Source organism: Hyaena hyaena, unplaced genomic scaffold (assembly GCF_003009895.1).
Source record: "Hyaena hyaena isolate Hyena2069 unplaced genomic scaffold, ASM300989v1 scaffold_658, whole genome shotgun sequence".
Classification (NCBI taxonomy): domain Eukaryota; kingdom Metazoa; phylum Chordata; class Mammalia; order Carnivora; family Hyaenidae; genus Hyaena; species Hyaena hyaena.
In genome coordinates this window covers 526828-542110 of record NW_024081288.1, presented here as the reverse complement: position 1 = coordinate 542110, position 15283 = coordinate 526828, and the positions used below count along the sequence as shown (strand labels likewise).

General features: G+C 46.9%; 1 protein-coding gene across 9 annotated transcripts in view; it reads right to left on the bottom strand.

Annotated features, from left to right (window-relative positions):
• LOC120219876 (regucalcin) overlaps positions 1 to 15283 on the bottom strand; it is a 175570-nt gene that overhangs the window by 14236 nt on the left and 146051 nt on the right. The window contains exon 1 of one of the 9 annotated variants that reach the window (XM_039216773.1): positions 318 to 404. The exons of the other annotated variants lie outside the window; for them this stretch is intronic. The gene's annotated coding sequence lies outside the window, so the exon portion shown is untranslated. Of the gene's footprint in view, positions 1 to 317; positions 405 to 15283 lie in introns of those variants that run through there. 9 annotated transcript variants of the gene reach the window in all.

Below are 15283 nucleotides of genomic sequence, written 5' to 3'. Positions count from 1 at the left end.
GCGGCCGGGCAGCGGCCACGCGGCGACGGGTGCCCGCGCTGCACCTGCGGTCCCTGTGCGGATGAGGGGCCTCCGCACGACCCGGTGGCGCCGCTGCAGCCTCGGGCGACCGCGAGGCTCTGGGAAGCCGCAGGTCCAGTCCGCTCGCTGCCCGGCCCCGCCGAGCGGGGCTCGCGGGGTCCCCCAGGCGGGCAGGGGGCAGTCGGTGTCCGGCCGGCCGGCCCTGGTCGGAAGGGTGGCTTTTGCGCGGCGGTCGCCAGACCGTCCCTCCCCCGGGGAGTGGGGGACAGGGAAGCCGCCCCGACCCCCGCACTCACCAGGCTGGTGACTTGCAGGCGGCTCAAAGGTCAGGCCGCAAAGCCGGAGGACCGGGCGGGCGACGCGGCGGCTGGGCAGGTAGGGGTGGGGACTCGCAACCCCCACCGCGGGACCCCTCCCCCGGGGCTCCTGGAGGAATCCTAGGAAGCCGCCGCGGACTGGGCGGGGGGCGGGGCGTAGGCTTGGACCTAAGCCCCGGAGTTTGGACAGAGAGCTTAAGTTTATCTCTTACTTAAACACGAAAAATGGTTAAAACGCCTAACAGAGATTGCGGTCGAGGGTCCAGTTAAACACAAACAGGTGAAAAAGGAAAGAACAAAGCGGTTAAACAAATCCACCCTTGTCCCAGCGGAGAAGAAAGACTGGTGGCCGGAGGCCAACTCTTGCGAAGCGTTTTTTGGTGGGCGAAGCAGAAGGGCTTTTATTTGACTGCGTTTAAAGATCCTATCGATCCGAAGCACAGTCCAGCTTCACACTCTCCGTAGTTTCTCTAAAGAACCTACATGTTTAATAAAAATTATTTTAAAAATGCTTAACCAACTGAGCCACCCAGGCGCCCCCAAAATTATTTTTTAAATGTTCAGGGAGGGAGGTCAACAGAATGGTGGCTGCCGCTGGGGGGATGGGAGCCGGGGGTTAACTGTGAAGGGGTTAAAGGAATTTTCTGGGGTGATGGAGATGTATCCAGATGGAGGTTTGCATTGGGCAGGAGGATGAACTGTCAAAAGTCATCAGGTGGTTTCGCTGGAGATTTGTGGGTTTTATTGTATGTGTTGGAGCCGAGGTCAGTGCTGCCTCATTAATTAAAAAAAAAAAAAATTTTTTTTTGAGAGAGAGAATGTGAGCGGGGGAGGGGTAGGGATAGAGAGAGGAGGGCAGAGGATCCGAAGCGGGCCCTGAGAAAACAGCAATGAGCCGGATGTGGGGCTCAAACTCAGGAGCCGTGAGATCATGAGCTGAGCCAGGTGGGCCCCCCAGACGCCCCAGTGCTACCTCATTTTTGATCTCTTTCAATCCTGTCTCATATTCCTTGCCATCTGCACTGTTCTAAAACCCCTTAGTAAACTCAGGTCACCATCACTGTTGGGTTCCAGTTGAAGGGCCAGAAACCAAGATGGAAAGGCACATGGCACTAGGCAGGCAGGAGATGGCTGGAGGAATTGCTTAACTTAAACTCAAAGTTTAAGGTTAGTAACTGAGAGTAACTGCCACTTACGGCCTCAATTATTTCCCCTTTACGCCGGGGAGGTACTTAAGTCAACCACCTTCCCATGTCCCCATTTACAGATGGGAAAACGCAAATCTACAAAATGAGGAGACTCCTAAAGTCACACACGAAGCTGGGAGAAATCTAGCAAATAAGCCAAACCATCAGTAGAAAAATAAGAACTTGGGGCGCCTGGGTGGCTCAGTCAGCTGCGCGTCCGGCTTCAGTTCAGGTCATGAGCTCACGGTTCGTGGGTTCGAGCCCCACATCAGGCTCTGTGCTGACAGCTAGCTCAGAGCCTGGAGCCTGCTTCTGATTCTGTATCTCCCTCTCTCTCTCTCTGCTCCTCCCTTGCTCGCACGCACTCCGTGTGTGTGTGTGTGTGTGTGTGTGTGTGTGTGTGTGTGTGTGACTGTCTCTCTCTCTCTCTCTCAAAAATAAAAATAGGAAAAAAAAAAAAACCACCTTGAAAGACACTTCCTTGGGTGGGGCCAAGACTCAGACCATGATCTCCAGAGGCTTCTCTGGGGTTCTGTTGCATCTTCTCCCTATCACATGGCTCCTTCTACCTCCCTAATGCTGACAACACCCCAAACTGTATCTCAGCCCCGACCTCTCCCCCAAACCGCAAGCCTGGAGTTCACAGGCTCTACTTGACCGCCCCCACGGGGCTGGCCCGAACCAGTCACATTGTTCTCCATGAACCTGGGAATCGGACCATGGTCTCTAAGCAGTAGACTGTCGAAGCCCTTCTCTGCTTGTTCTCTCCCTCAAGTCCTGTTAGTCACCAGATCATAGAAATTGTCCTTTTAATGCCCTTCTGGCTTTGCCGCCTCTTCCTTAGTTCGTCCAAGCTTCCCCGTTTCTTACCCACATCGTTGTCACTTTCCTGGAAGGCTGGCCTCACCCCTTTGCACCTGCAGCCAAAGTGACCCACTAGACCTTGAGTCCTGTAGGGCAGGGATGCCTCTTGTTCACCCTCACCCCCCAGGGCCCGCCAGAGTGCTGACACAGCACTTGTTTTTTTTTTTGTTTTTTGTTTTTTTGGTAGGGAGGATGTGACCTTATTTGGAAAAAATGTCACGGTTACAGAAGAGTTGCAAAAATAATATAGAGGATTCATGATGAACCGTTACGTAGAATCCTCACGTGTTTTTTTTTTTAAGTTTATTTACTTATTTTTGAAAGAGAGAGAGAGAGCAGGGGAGGGCCAGAGAGAGAGAGAGAATCCTAAGCAGGCTCCACACTGTCATCGTGGAGCCTGACATGGGGCTCGAACTCACAAACTGTGAGATCATGACCTGAGGTGAAATCGAGTGTCAGACACTTAACTGACTGAGCCACCCAGGTGCCCCTCAACATTTATTTTTAAGTTTATTTGTATTTATTTTGAGAAAGATACAGAAAGCAAGCACGAGAGGGGCAGAGAGAGAAGGAGACAATCCCAAGCAGGCTCCATGCTGTCAGCGTGGAGACCCATGCGAGGCTTGAACTCACGAACCGTGGGATCGTGACCTGAGCCCAAATCAAGAGTCGGATGCTTAACCAACTGAGCCACCCAGGGGCCCCTAGATTCGTCAAATGTTAGCAGTCCACCACGTTTGCTTTATGTTCCTCTCTCATTTACATATAAATGCAAATATATAAATATATATATATTTCTTGAACGATTTGAGAGTAAGTCGTAGACATGACGCTGTTACCTCTAAATACTTCAGTATACGTGTCCTGAAACAAAAGGGCATTCTCTTATTTTTTTAAATGTTTTTTAAATTTATTTCTGAGAGAGAGAGAGAGAGAGAGATAGCATGAGCAGGGGAGGGTCAGAGAGCAAGGGAGGCATAGGATCGGAAGCAGGCTCCAGGCTCTGAGCTGGCTGTCAGCACAGAGCCAGACGCGGGGCTCGAACCCACAAACTGTGAGATCATGACCTGAGCTGAAGTCGGACACTTAACGACTGAGCCACCCAGGCACCCCAAGGACATTTTCTTATATAATCATAGCCCAGCACAGTTCTCAAGTTCAGGCGATTAACATCGATACAATATTATCTACCTGAATTGCCTTGATTGTCCCGCTAATATTCTTTCAAACAAAAAAGAAAAAAAGTATTCCGTTCCCACATCCAATCCAGGATAAAGCATTGGATTTAGCCGTGTTTATTCTCCTTTAATCTGGAATGGCTCCTCAGCCCTTGTTTCCTGGCCTTGACCGTTTTGGAGTTCAAAACATAGAATGTCCCTTAATTTAGGATTCTTTGGTTTTTTCCTCATGGTTAATGCAGGTTATAACTTTTTGGCATTACTATGAAATGTTTCCGTATCCTTCGTAGCATCTGTAGGGAAATTATGTTGATTTGTTAACTTGGATCACAGTATGTGCTTGTTGAATCTTTATAAACTATGCCTTAATCGTACTTTCCTTCAATGGACCCAAGAGCATATAAAGCCCTTCCAAGTTGTTAGTGATTCCTTCTCGGCCTCAGTCATGATCTAGCCTTTTACTCTTTCTGCTTCTTGCAGCTGAACTTGCTACTCTTTCTGCCTAGAACACTTTATTCGTCCCACTAATCCAACCCCTACCGCTGCACTGGTCTCATTCTTACCTAAGATTCAGCTTAGTGTCCCCTCCACCAGGAAGCCTTCACTGATAGCCCTGCCTTTGACCTGTCGCCCATACAGCTTCCTGTCTTTATGTTTTATGTTTTATTATTATATTTGCCACGTTGACTGAGAACTGTTGGTTTGTCTGGCTCTCCTGCTACATCATGAACTCTCAGGTTAAGTCTTGGATCTTTTATTTTATTTTTAAATTTGCTTAATGTTTATTTTTGAGAGAGAGAAAGAGACGGAGAGAGACAGAGAGACAGCATGAGCAGGGGAGGGTCAGAGAGAGAGGGAGACACAGAATCTGAAGCAGGCTCCAGGCTCTGAGCTGTCAGCACACAGCCCGACATGGAGCTCGATCCCATGAACCATGAGATCATGACCTGAGCCGGAGTCGGACGCTTAACCAACTGAGCCACGCAGGCGCCCCTTGACCTGTAGTATTTTTATAGGCACAGCAAGAAGTGGTTGCTGAAGCATGATCTCCCCCTTGGCTAGCCAAAAAGAAATCGAAGGTTGTGAGTTTGCTCGTGACACCCCTGGCTAATGAATATAAGCTGGTTTGGGGGCAGGGGTCTCCTACAATAGAAGTCGTGTCATTTCTATCATCTGCACACTGCAGCTCACAGAGCGTGCATGAAGAGCCCGGCATCTCTCCTGGGAGCTAGCCAAATTCACCGCTGCCTGCTTCTTCTTTTCAGGAAAACATGTTCCAAAGGAGGGGTGGTAGTTTTAAAAGTCTGAAAGTCTCAGGGCGCCCGGGCGGCTCAGTCAGTTGGGCGTCCGATTCTTGATTTCCGCTCAGGTCACGACGTCACAGTAGGTGAGATCGAGCCTCGCGTCGGGCTCTTCACTGACAGCATGGAACCTGCTTGGGATTCTCTCTCTCCTTCTCTCTCTTCCTCTCCCTCTTTCTCTCCCTTTTTTCCCCCCCCTCTCTTTCAAAATAAATAAATAAACATCAAACAAACAAACAAACAAACCCAGAAGTCTGAAAGTCTCTAAGAATTACCCCCTAAATATAATGGGGTAAGTTCGTGTGTGGATATAAGGTGGATGTAAGTCTGGAATCCACATAGGAAATGGCATCGTAATGAGACTCTATTGGGCCTATCCTTTTTCATGAGCTAATTATATGGTCCTTGAAATGTCCCCTCAGATAATGTGAGTGGATTTAGGCAGTTCCTGTGACGAGGGTGTCTGACAAGAAGAAACTACTGACGGGCTAGCTTTTGTTGGTAGCGCTGTAATGACCTAGTAATGACAGATCAAGCACTCTGTTGATGTGAGGTTGATTGTTATGTGACCAAAGTTTGGAACGAATGATGTAAAGGAAACTTAAGAACCAGAAAGGGCCTCTAAAAGGAAAAGAACCTTCCTTAGAGGTACATTACACATCTTTTTTAACGTTTATTTATTTTTGAGGAGAGAGACAGAGCACGAGTCGGGGAGGGTCAGAGAGAGAGGGAGACACAGAATCGGAAGCAGGCTCCAGGCTCCGAGCTGTCAGCACAGAGCCCGACGCGGGGCTCAAACCCACAAACCGTGAGATCATGACCTGAGCTGAAGTCAGACGCTTAACCGACTGAGCCGCCCAGGCGCCCCTAGATTTCCATTTAAAGGAAGACTGGTTGGGGCGCCTGGGTGGCTTAGTCGGTTAAGCGTCCGACTTTCGCTTAGGTCATGATCTCGCGGTTCGTGGGTTCGAGCCCCGCGTCGGGCTCTGTGCTGACTGCCAGCTCGGAGCCTGGAGCCTGTTTCAGTCTGTGACTCCCTCTCTTTCTGACCCTCCCCTGCTCATGCTGTCTCTCTCTCTCTCCTGGAAATAAATAAAACATTAAAAAAAATAAATAAAAAAAAAAGGAAGACTGATTAAGGGCGCCTGGGTTTTGGCTCAGGTCGCGATCTCATTGTTTGTGAGTTCGAGCCCCTCAATGGGCTCCATGGTGGTGGTGCAGAACTGCTTGGGGTTCTCTCTCTCCTCATCTCTCTCTGCCCCTCCCCTGCACATTGCTCTCTCTCTCTCTCTCAAAATAAATACATACATTTAAAAAAATAAAGGAAGAATGATTAAATTTTTGTCAGCAGTTAAATTCAGAGCAGCTACGGACTGAGAAAAAACTGGATTTTTTTTTTCTTAAGTGGGAGAAGATCACAGAGGGTCAAAAGTCACAGGATGAAGATAAGGGAGCCCCTACCGAGAAGCCTTTCAGTTGAGTGCTGGGGAATGTCAAGTACAGCAATAGCAACATGAATGGTAGAGTCAAGGGAAAGAAAAAGGCTGCCGAAGAATCCGAAAATTAACCTTGGGCAGAAGCTGTCTCCTTCTGTGGTCAGCGGTTTCTGGAAGATTCCCAAGAATCCTGTCTGGTGTCCCAGTGGGATGGCCGTCAGTAATCAGGATGAAGTGATGTTTATTTTAAGTTGGGAAACATGAAGTCAACTTTATTGCTGTGTCAGCTGCTAACAGCGCTCGATACGGTCTTTTCCACTGAGGCTCAAGGGCAGTGGTCCTCTGAAGCCTTTTCAGAAAAGCAGACTTTCAGGTTTGAGATCATGCAGAGGTTGGGCGGGGGTGGGGGTGGGGAGGTGCTTTGAAAACGCAGCCTGGACCTGCCACGCCTAAAGCTGGCGGTATGGGAGTCCTTTGGGGTAGTCATATCGGTTTGTAATTGGCTAGAGTGGAGGGTTGGAAGTTCTTTCCAAATGCGGGGGGCAACCCCTGAGTAAGTCTCTAGGAAATGACTTGTGGAGCTTAGAGGGGACCCAGCTTGCTGCCATTAAGGGAACCGGCAGCACAGGCACGCTTCGGAGATTATGCGGGCTCAGCTCCAGACCACCGCAACAAAGTGAATTTCTCAATAAAGCGAGTCAAAGCAATTCTTTTTTTGGTTTCTCAATGCATATAGAAGCTTATTCTATTGTAGTCTGTCGGGGCACCTGGGGGGCTCAGTCGGTTGAGCACCGACTTCGGCTCAGGTCATGGTCTCACGGTTCGTGGGTTCGAGCCCCGCGTCGGGCTCTGTGCTGACAGCTCTGAACCTGGAGCCTGTTTCGGATTCTGTGTTTCCCTCTCCCTCTGCCCCTCCCTCTCCTCTCTCAAAAATAAACATAAAAAAATTTTTTTTAATAATAAAAAAAGGAACTGTCCAGGCATCCAAAGATTACTTATCAGTTAATCATTTATCAAACCGATGGTAGCAACATGGATGGACCTTGAGGGTGTTATGCTGAGCGAAGTAAGTCAGGCAGAGAAGGACAGATACCATATGTTTGCACATACAGGAGGGTTAGGAGGAACTTAACGGAGGACCATGGGGGAGAAGAAGGGCGGAAATGGTGGGGGAAAGGGAGAGAGGCAAACCATGAGAGACTCTTGAATGCTGAGAACAAACTGAGGACTGATGGGTGTGGGGGGGGGAGGGGGGAGCTGGGCGTGGAGGAGGGCACTTGTGGGGATGAGCACTGGGTGTTATATGGAAACCAATTTGACAATAAGCTATTTGTAAAAACAAAAAACCCGATCGTTATCAGAAGAGAGGTGGCTGGGGCATGCTGGCACTAGGTGTTGTATGGAAATGATGCATCATTGAAATCTACACCTAAGACTAATGTCACACTGTATGCTAAGTAACTAGAATTTAAATGAAAACTTGGGAAAAAAAACCCTAATCATTTACCTAAGGTCTTAAAGTCAGGCTCCAGATGTTCAATGAGCTACCATGTTGAATCTTACAAATCTGTGCTTTGTAGCAATTTAATTCGTTCATAAAATGAAACTCTTTAAAAAGACACTACCATTTCATTGTGTTACTACTATATACAGCTCACCCTTGATAACATGGATTTGAACTGTTTAGGTCCTCTTATACGTGGATTTTGGGGATGAATACAGGACTGTAAATATATTTTCTCTTCCTGATTTTTCCTAATAACATTTTCTTCTCTCTAGCTCTAAGAATACAGTGTGTAATACATAGCACATACAAAATACGTGTTCATCAATTGTTCGTTGTCGGTAAGGATTCTGGCCAATAGCAGGCTACTGGTAGTTAAGTTTTGGAGGAGTCAGAAGTTATATGGGGATTTTTTGTGCTGGAAGAGGGTTGGTAACCCGCCCCTGCATTGTTCAAGGTTCAACTGTATACACACACACACACACACACACACACACACACACACACACACACAGAGTTATAGAGGCAACGGTAACTCACTTAACTCATAAAACCAGTATAGGATTTTTTTTGTTTTATTATTTTTAATTTTTTTAGAGAGAGAGGGGCAAAGGGAGAGAGAGAAATTTTAATGTTTATTTATTTGAGAGAGAGAGAGAGAGCCTGCATACGTGATTGAAGGAAGGGCATAGAGAGACGAAGACAGGATCTGAGGCGGGCTTTATGCTGATAGCAGAGAGCCCGACATGGGGTTCGAACTCATGAACTGTGAGATCATGACCTGAGCTGAAGTCAAGAGTCATTTGCTCAACTGACTGAGCCACCTAGGTGCCCATGTGCACGAATTTTAGAAGGTTAAAGTTTTTAATCTCTGGTTTTGTCCAAACAAAAATACTTTGCTGACATTAAAAAAGTTTTTTAAATTTTTATTTATTTTTGAGAGAGAGAGAGAGAGAGAGAATGTGAGCAAGGGAGGGGTAGAAAGAGAGGGAGACAGAATCCAAAGAACCTTAAGCGCAAAGCGTGACATGGAATTCGAACCCATGAACCATGAGATCATGACCTGAGCTAAAGTGGGATGCTCAATTGACTGAGCCACCCAGGCGCCCCTGTGCTGACATTTTTTTTGGAATGTTTTATTTATTTCTGAGAGAGAGAGAGAGAGAGGCAGTGTAAGCAGGGGAGGGTCAGAGAGAGAGGGGAAGACACAGAATCTGAAGCAGGCTCCAGACTCCGAGATGTCAGCACAGAGCCGGATGCGGGGCTCGAACCCACAAACTGTGAGATCATGACCTGAGCCGAAATCAGGCATCAGATGCTTAACCGACTGAGCCACCCAGGCGCCCCTAATTATGTTCCCTCTTAAAGGGGAGGGAAGAAGGTATAGATACAGAAAACCCATTTTGACAAATATGAGACAGAGAAAGGGAGAGAGAGAGAGATTGGGATTGGAGCTGGTTTAGACAGTAACAGGCCACTGACAACTTTACCAATCTAAATAATTTTCAAGATTTTAATTTTATTTTTTAGTTTTACGTAATCTCTACACCCAACGTGGGGCTTGAACCCACGACCCCGAGATCAAGAGTCACACGCTCCTCCAAGTGCCCCAGGCGCCCCGCCAATCTAAATAATTTTAAAGCTACCATCTATTAATCCTTGAAATCTGGAAATGAAGCTAACATCGTCTCCTATGTTAAACATAAACAGAATTTCTCTTTTAGACATGAGCAATCTCCTTGTGAGGGTTTCTTCCACATTCTGAGGTGCCCCTTAAATCAACAATCTTGTTCATGTCAGACATTCCCCGATGTGGCCATGGTCATTTGAAATTGACCCCTAGAGAAATCCCGCCGGGTAGAGAACACGATGCTTGGAAAATATGAAGGAGGCAGCGGTTTGAGATGCAGTTTGGGATCCAGAAGCCCAAACTGTGAGAACTTGCACGGGCTGTAAAGATCGTGCCTTGTGTGATCTGGTGTCTAGAGCCTGGCTGAAGGCCAACCGTTATCCATCAGAGGCTGCACAGAAGCTCCTGATTCGGGGCCACTGTCACAAAGTTCTTCGGGACACAAAGACATAACTGAAGGAGTCCCTTCAAGGTTTTAACAGCTTTACTGATCTCTAACAGACATACGATAAGCTGACACACATAATGAGTGTAGTTTGGTTAGTTTCAGTCCGCACGCCTGAAACCGTTACCGCGGTCAAGATCACGGACACATCCGTCACTCCCCAAAGTGTCCTCCCGCCCCGTTATTAATGCTCTCTCCCAGCCCCCCGGGGTTAACTCCCAGGCAGCCACGCTGACGTGCGGTCGCCCCAGGCTGCTTCCCATTCTCCAGATTTGTATGTTCACGCAATTATACAGTATGTGTTCTGTTTTGCCATTCCTATGTCTTCACCAAAGTGTCTATGGAGATTGCTTTCATTTCATTTCATTTCATTTCATTTCATTTCATTTCATTTCATTTCATTTCATTTTATTATTTCATAGGCTTCAGGGCGCCTGAGTGGCTCAACCAGTTAAACATCTGACTCTTGGTTTCGGCTCAGGACATGATCTCACGATTTCGTGGATTCAAGCCCCACATCGAGTTCTGGGCTGACAGTGTGGAGCCTGCTTGGGATTCGCTCTCCCTCCCTCTCTCTCTCAAAATAAATAAATAAACTAAAAATAATTTGAAGTAGGCTTCATGCCCAGTGTGGAGCCCAATGAAGGGCTTGAACTCACGACCTGAGGTGAGATCAAGAGTCAGATGTTAACTAAGCCACCCAGCCATTAAGATTGCTCATTAAAAAAAAAAAAAAAAAAAAGTTAGGGGCACCTATGTGTCTCAGTCGGTTAAGTGTCTGACTTTGGCTCAGGTCATGATCTCACGGTTCATGGGTTTAGGCCCTGAGTCAGGCTCTGTGCTGACAGCTCAGAGCATGGAGCCTGCTTTGAAGTCTGTGTCTCCCTCTCTCTCTCTGCCCCCACCTTGCCCACACTCCGTCTTTCTCTCTCTCTCAAAAATAAAATAAACATTAAAAAAATTTTAAAAAATAGGTTATTTTCTTGTTATTATGTTGTGAGGTTTCTTTTAATTAAATTTTTTTTTTTTAATTTTGAGAAATATAGAGAGAAGCAGGGGAAGGGCAGAGGGAGAGCAAGGAATCTCAAGCAGGCTCCATGCTCAGCAAGGAGCCCAATGTGGGGCTTGATCTCAGGACTGTGAGATCATGACCTGAGCTGAAGTCAGACGCTTAGCAGACTGAGCCCTCCAGGCGCCCCAAATACAATAGTTTTTAATAAATTGACCTTTTATCCTGCAGCCTTGCTAGACTTACTTGTTAGTTCTGGTAGCTTTTTTTTTTGGGCAGATTCCGTCTGATTTTCTACATAATTATGTCATCTGAAAATAAAAAGTTATATTTCTTCCTTTCCAATCAGGATGCCTTTCATTTCTTTTTCTTGCTTTATTGGACCGGCTAGAAATGCTAGTATAACATTGAAGAGAAGTAGTGACATTCTTGTCTTATGCCTGATCTTAGGGGGAAAGCAGTAAATCTTTCACCATTAAATACGATGTCAGCTGTTGGTTTTTCATAGACGTTCTTTATCAGGGTCAGGAAGGTCCCTTCTATTTTTAGTTTGCTGAGCCTTATTATCAGGAATGGATATTGGATTCTGTCAAATGCTTTTTACAGATCTTTGAGATGCGAGGAATTACGCTGATCGCTTTTTGAACGTTAAATCAGTCTTTCATTTCTGGGATAAATCTCCCTTGGTCATTGGTATGGACCGAGTGTTTATGTACCCCCCCCATTCATATGTTGAAGCCCTAACCCCCAACGTTACAGTATTTGGAGTTGGGGCCTTTGGGAGAAAATTAGGGTTTTTTTTTAAATAATTTTTTAATATTTTTATTTCTTTCTAGGAGAGAGAGAGACAGCGTGAGCAGGGAAGGGTCAGAGAGAGAGGGAGTCACAGACTCTGAAACAGGCTTCAGGCTCTGAGCCGGCAGTCAGCACAGAGCCCGACGCGGGGCTCGAACCCACGAACCGCGAGATCATGACCTAAGTGAAAGTCGGACGCTTAACCGACTAAGCCACCCAGGCGCCCCAAATTAGGTTTGGATTATACCATGAGGCTGGGACCCTCATGATGGAGTTCATGCCCTTGTAAGAGGAAGAGAGATCTCTCTCTCTCCGTGAGTACGCACTGTGCGTACGCGCACGCAAGGCAGCCGCCAGCTAACCCCGGAAGTGGGCCCTCACCAGACAGCAGTCTGATGGCACCTTGATCTTGGACTTCCCAGCTTCCAGACAGTGAGGAAGAAATTTCGGTTGCTCTAGCCAGCGAGTTTAGAGGTTTTTTGGTTAAAGCAGCTCAAGCTTAGTCAGTCATGATGTATTATCTTTCTGATACAATACTGGGATTCAATTTGTTAAAGTTCTAAGAATTTTTGCATCTACTTTTAAGGAGGACATTGGTCTGTAGTTTTATTATGTCTGTGTGGTTTTGGTAGCAGGGTAAAGCTGGCCTCATAGAATGAGTTGAGAACTGTCTTCTGTTCAATTTTTGGGAAGAGTTTGTATAGAATCGGCGTTATTTGTTCCTTAAATGTCTGTTAGAATTTGCCAGTGAAGTCATTTGGGCCTGGAGTTTTCTAGCTTTTTTTTTTTTTTTCTGAGAGTGAGGGCGCAACTGAGCGAGAGAATCCCAAGAGGGGCGGAGAGAGGGAGAGAGAGAGAGAGAGAGAGAGAGAGAGAGAGAGAGAGACAGGAGAGAAGAGAGAGAGAGCCGGGCTCTAACCCAAAGCAGGGCTCACGTTCACCCAAAGTGGGGGTCGAGGTCACTAGACGTGAGACTTGAACTCATGAACCGTGAGATCATGACCTGAGCAGAAGTCAGATGCTTAATGACTGAGCCACCCAGGCGCCCTTCATAAGAAAGCTTTTAATGCTAATGTATTTAATAATAAAAAGCTTTTCAGGTTATCTATTTTTTTTCTTGAATGTACTCTGGTAGTTTGTGTCTTTGAGGGAATGTGTCTATTTCATCTTTGTTGTTGAATTTACTGGCAAAGGTTTGTTAATAATACTCCCTTATTGGGGCACTGGGTGGCTCAGTCGGTTAAGCGTCCGACTTCAGCTCAGGTCATGATCTCACGGTTCGTGGGTTCGAGCCCCGCGTTGGGCTCTGTGCTGACAGCTCGGAGTCTGGAGCCTGCTTCAGATTCTGTGTCTCCCTCTCTCTCTGCCCCTCCCCCATTTGTGCTCTCTTTCTGTCTCTCAAAAATAAATAAATGTAAAAACAATGAAAACTCTCTTATAATCCTTTTAAATTTTTTTTTTTTAATGTTTTATCTATTTCTAGGAGAGAGAGAGAGACAGCGTGAGCAGGGGAGGGTCAGAGAGAGAGGGAGTCACAGACTGAAACAGGCTCCAGGCTCTGAGCTGGCAGTCAGCACAGAGCCCGACGCGGGGCTCGAACCCACGAACCGCGAGATCATGACCCAAGCGAAAGTCGGAAAGTCGGACGCTTAACCGACTAAGCCACCCAGGCGCCCTAATCCTTTTAATATCTATAGAACCAGCAGCAATGTTATTTCTCATTCCTGACATTGGTAATTGGCTTTTTTTCTTGTTTTCCTGATGAGTCTCACTTGAGGCTTGTCAATTTTATTTTATCTTCTCAAAACCCAGCTTTTGGTTCCAATGATTTTCTCTTTCCTCTTTCACTGACTTCAGCTCTGCCCTTTATTATTTCCTTTCTTCCCCTTACCTCGGATTTCATTTCCTCTTCTTTTTAGTTTCGTTAGGATGAAAGGTACGGTCACTGACTTGAGCCCCTTCTTTCCTGATATGGGGATGTGGTGCCGTAGAATTTCCCCAAGCTACTGCTTTAGTGCCATCCGGCAATTACATGTGGCCTTTTCCTTTTAACTCGGGTCAAGCTGCTTTTTAATTTCCTTTCTAAGTGCCCCGAGTCGTGTGTTATTTAGAAGTTTGTTCAGTTTCCAATGACTGGATTTTCCAGAGATGTTTCTGTGGCCGATTTCTAATTTCATTCCACTGGGCTCACAGAACACATTGGACTTGAATCTTTTCAAGTTCAGGAAGACTTGTTTAATGGCCTGTCCTGGCAAGTGTTCCATTTGTATTTGACAAGGATGCGCCTTCTGCTCTTGTGATGTGGCTGTCAATCAGCGTGGTTGACAGTTTGGTTCGAATCTTCCATAGTCTTACTGATTTTCTCTGTACCTGTTCTATTAACCATAGACATAAACTGTAATTGTCGGTTTGTGCATCTTTCCTTGCAGTTGTATCGTCTTCCCCTTAATGTGTGTTTTTTTAAAAATATTTTTATATATTTCTAGGAGAGAGAGACAGCGTGAGCAGGGGAGGGTCAGAGAGAGAGGGAGACACAGACTCTGAAATAGGCTCCAGGCTCTGAGCTGGCAGTCAGCACAGAGCCCGACGCGGGGCTCGAACCCACGAACCGTGAGATCATGACCTAAGTGAAAGTCGGACGCTTAACCAACTAAGCCACCCAGGCGTTCCCCCCCCTTAATGTGTTTTGAGGCTACGTTATTAGATGCATAAACACCTAGGCCTTTTATGCTCTCTTGATGAATTTGCCCTTGTATGGTATGAATATAGCCACAGCTTTCTCTTCGTTAGTGTTAGCACGGCATCTTTTACCATCTTCTTAGTTTTAACTTATGTGTTTCTTCCTACTTAAAAGTGGGGTTCCTTCTTTCTTTCTTTTGAGAGTGAGCAAGCAGGGGAGGGGCGGAGAGAGAGAGGGACACGGAGAATCCAAAGCAGGCTCTGCACTGTCAGCGCAGAGCCCCATGCGGGGCTCGAACTCACCAACACAGAGATCGTGACCTGCGCTGAAACCAAGAGTCAGACGCTTAACCAACTGAGCCACCTTGGCACCCCAAAAGTGGGTTTCTTATAGGCCGCATAGAGTTGCATTCTTTAATCCCCAGGTTCCGCTCAGGTGCCGCAGATCTTCAAGAACTCTCTAACCCTCCAAGCTCCCCACTTCCTCGTCGGAGGTTCTGATAATTAGAGCCCCATTCCTCCTGATGAGCCCCGGCTGCCTTCTATCACCTCCCCACTGGGGGAACACTCAGAAAATTATTTCCACGCCCCCAGAACAGTTTTTTGGACAACAGGGACATCCACTCAGGCAGTGCCACACCCAGCCACAGGGCTCAATCAGGCCCACGGACGATTGATTACCCGAGGCCACCCGAGAAGTCCCAAAGGCTACCTTGGGAAAAGCATGGGGTGGGCAGGAAATAGAAAACTAATTGCTACAGGGGAGGATCTTATTGATAGGAAAAAAACCCACTTGGTTTCCATTTCCAGGAAGTGTTTCAACTAAGAGCGCGCACAAAGAAGCCACCCAGAGTGGCTAGCCGCAGCCTAGGTGGGCCCTTCGGGAAGGAGGTGTGCTCCTCAGAAAGAGTAAGGAG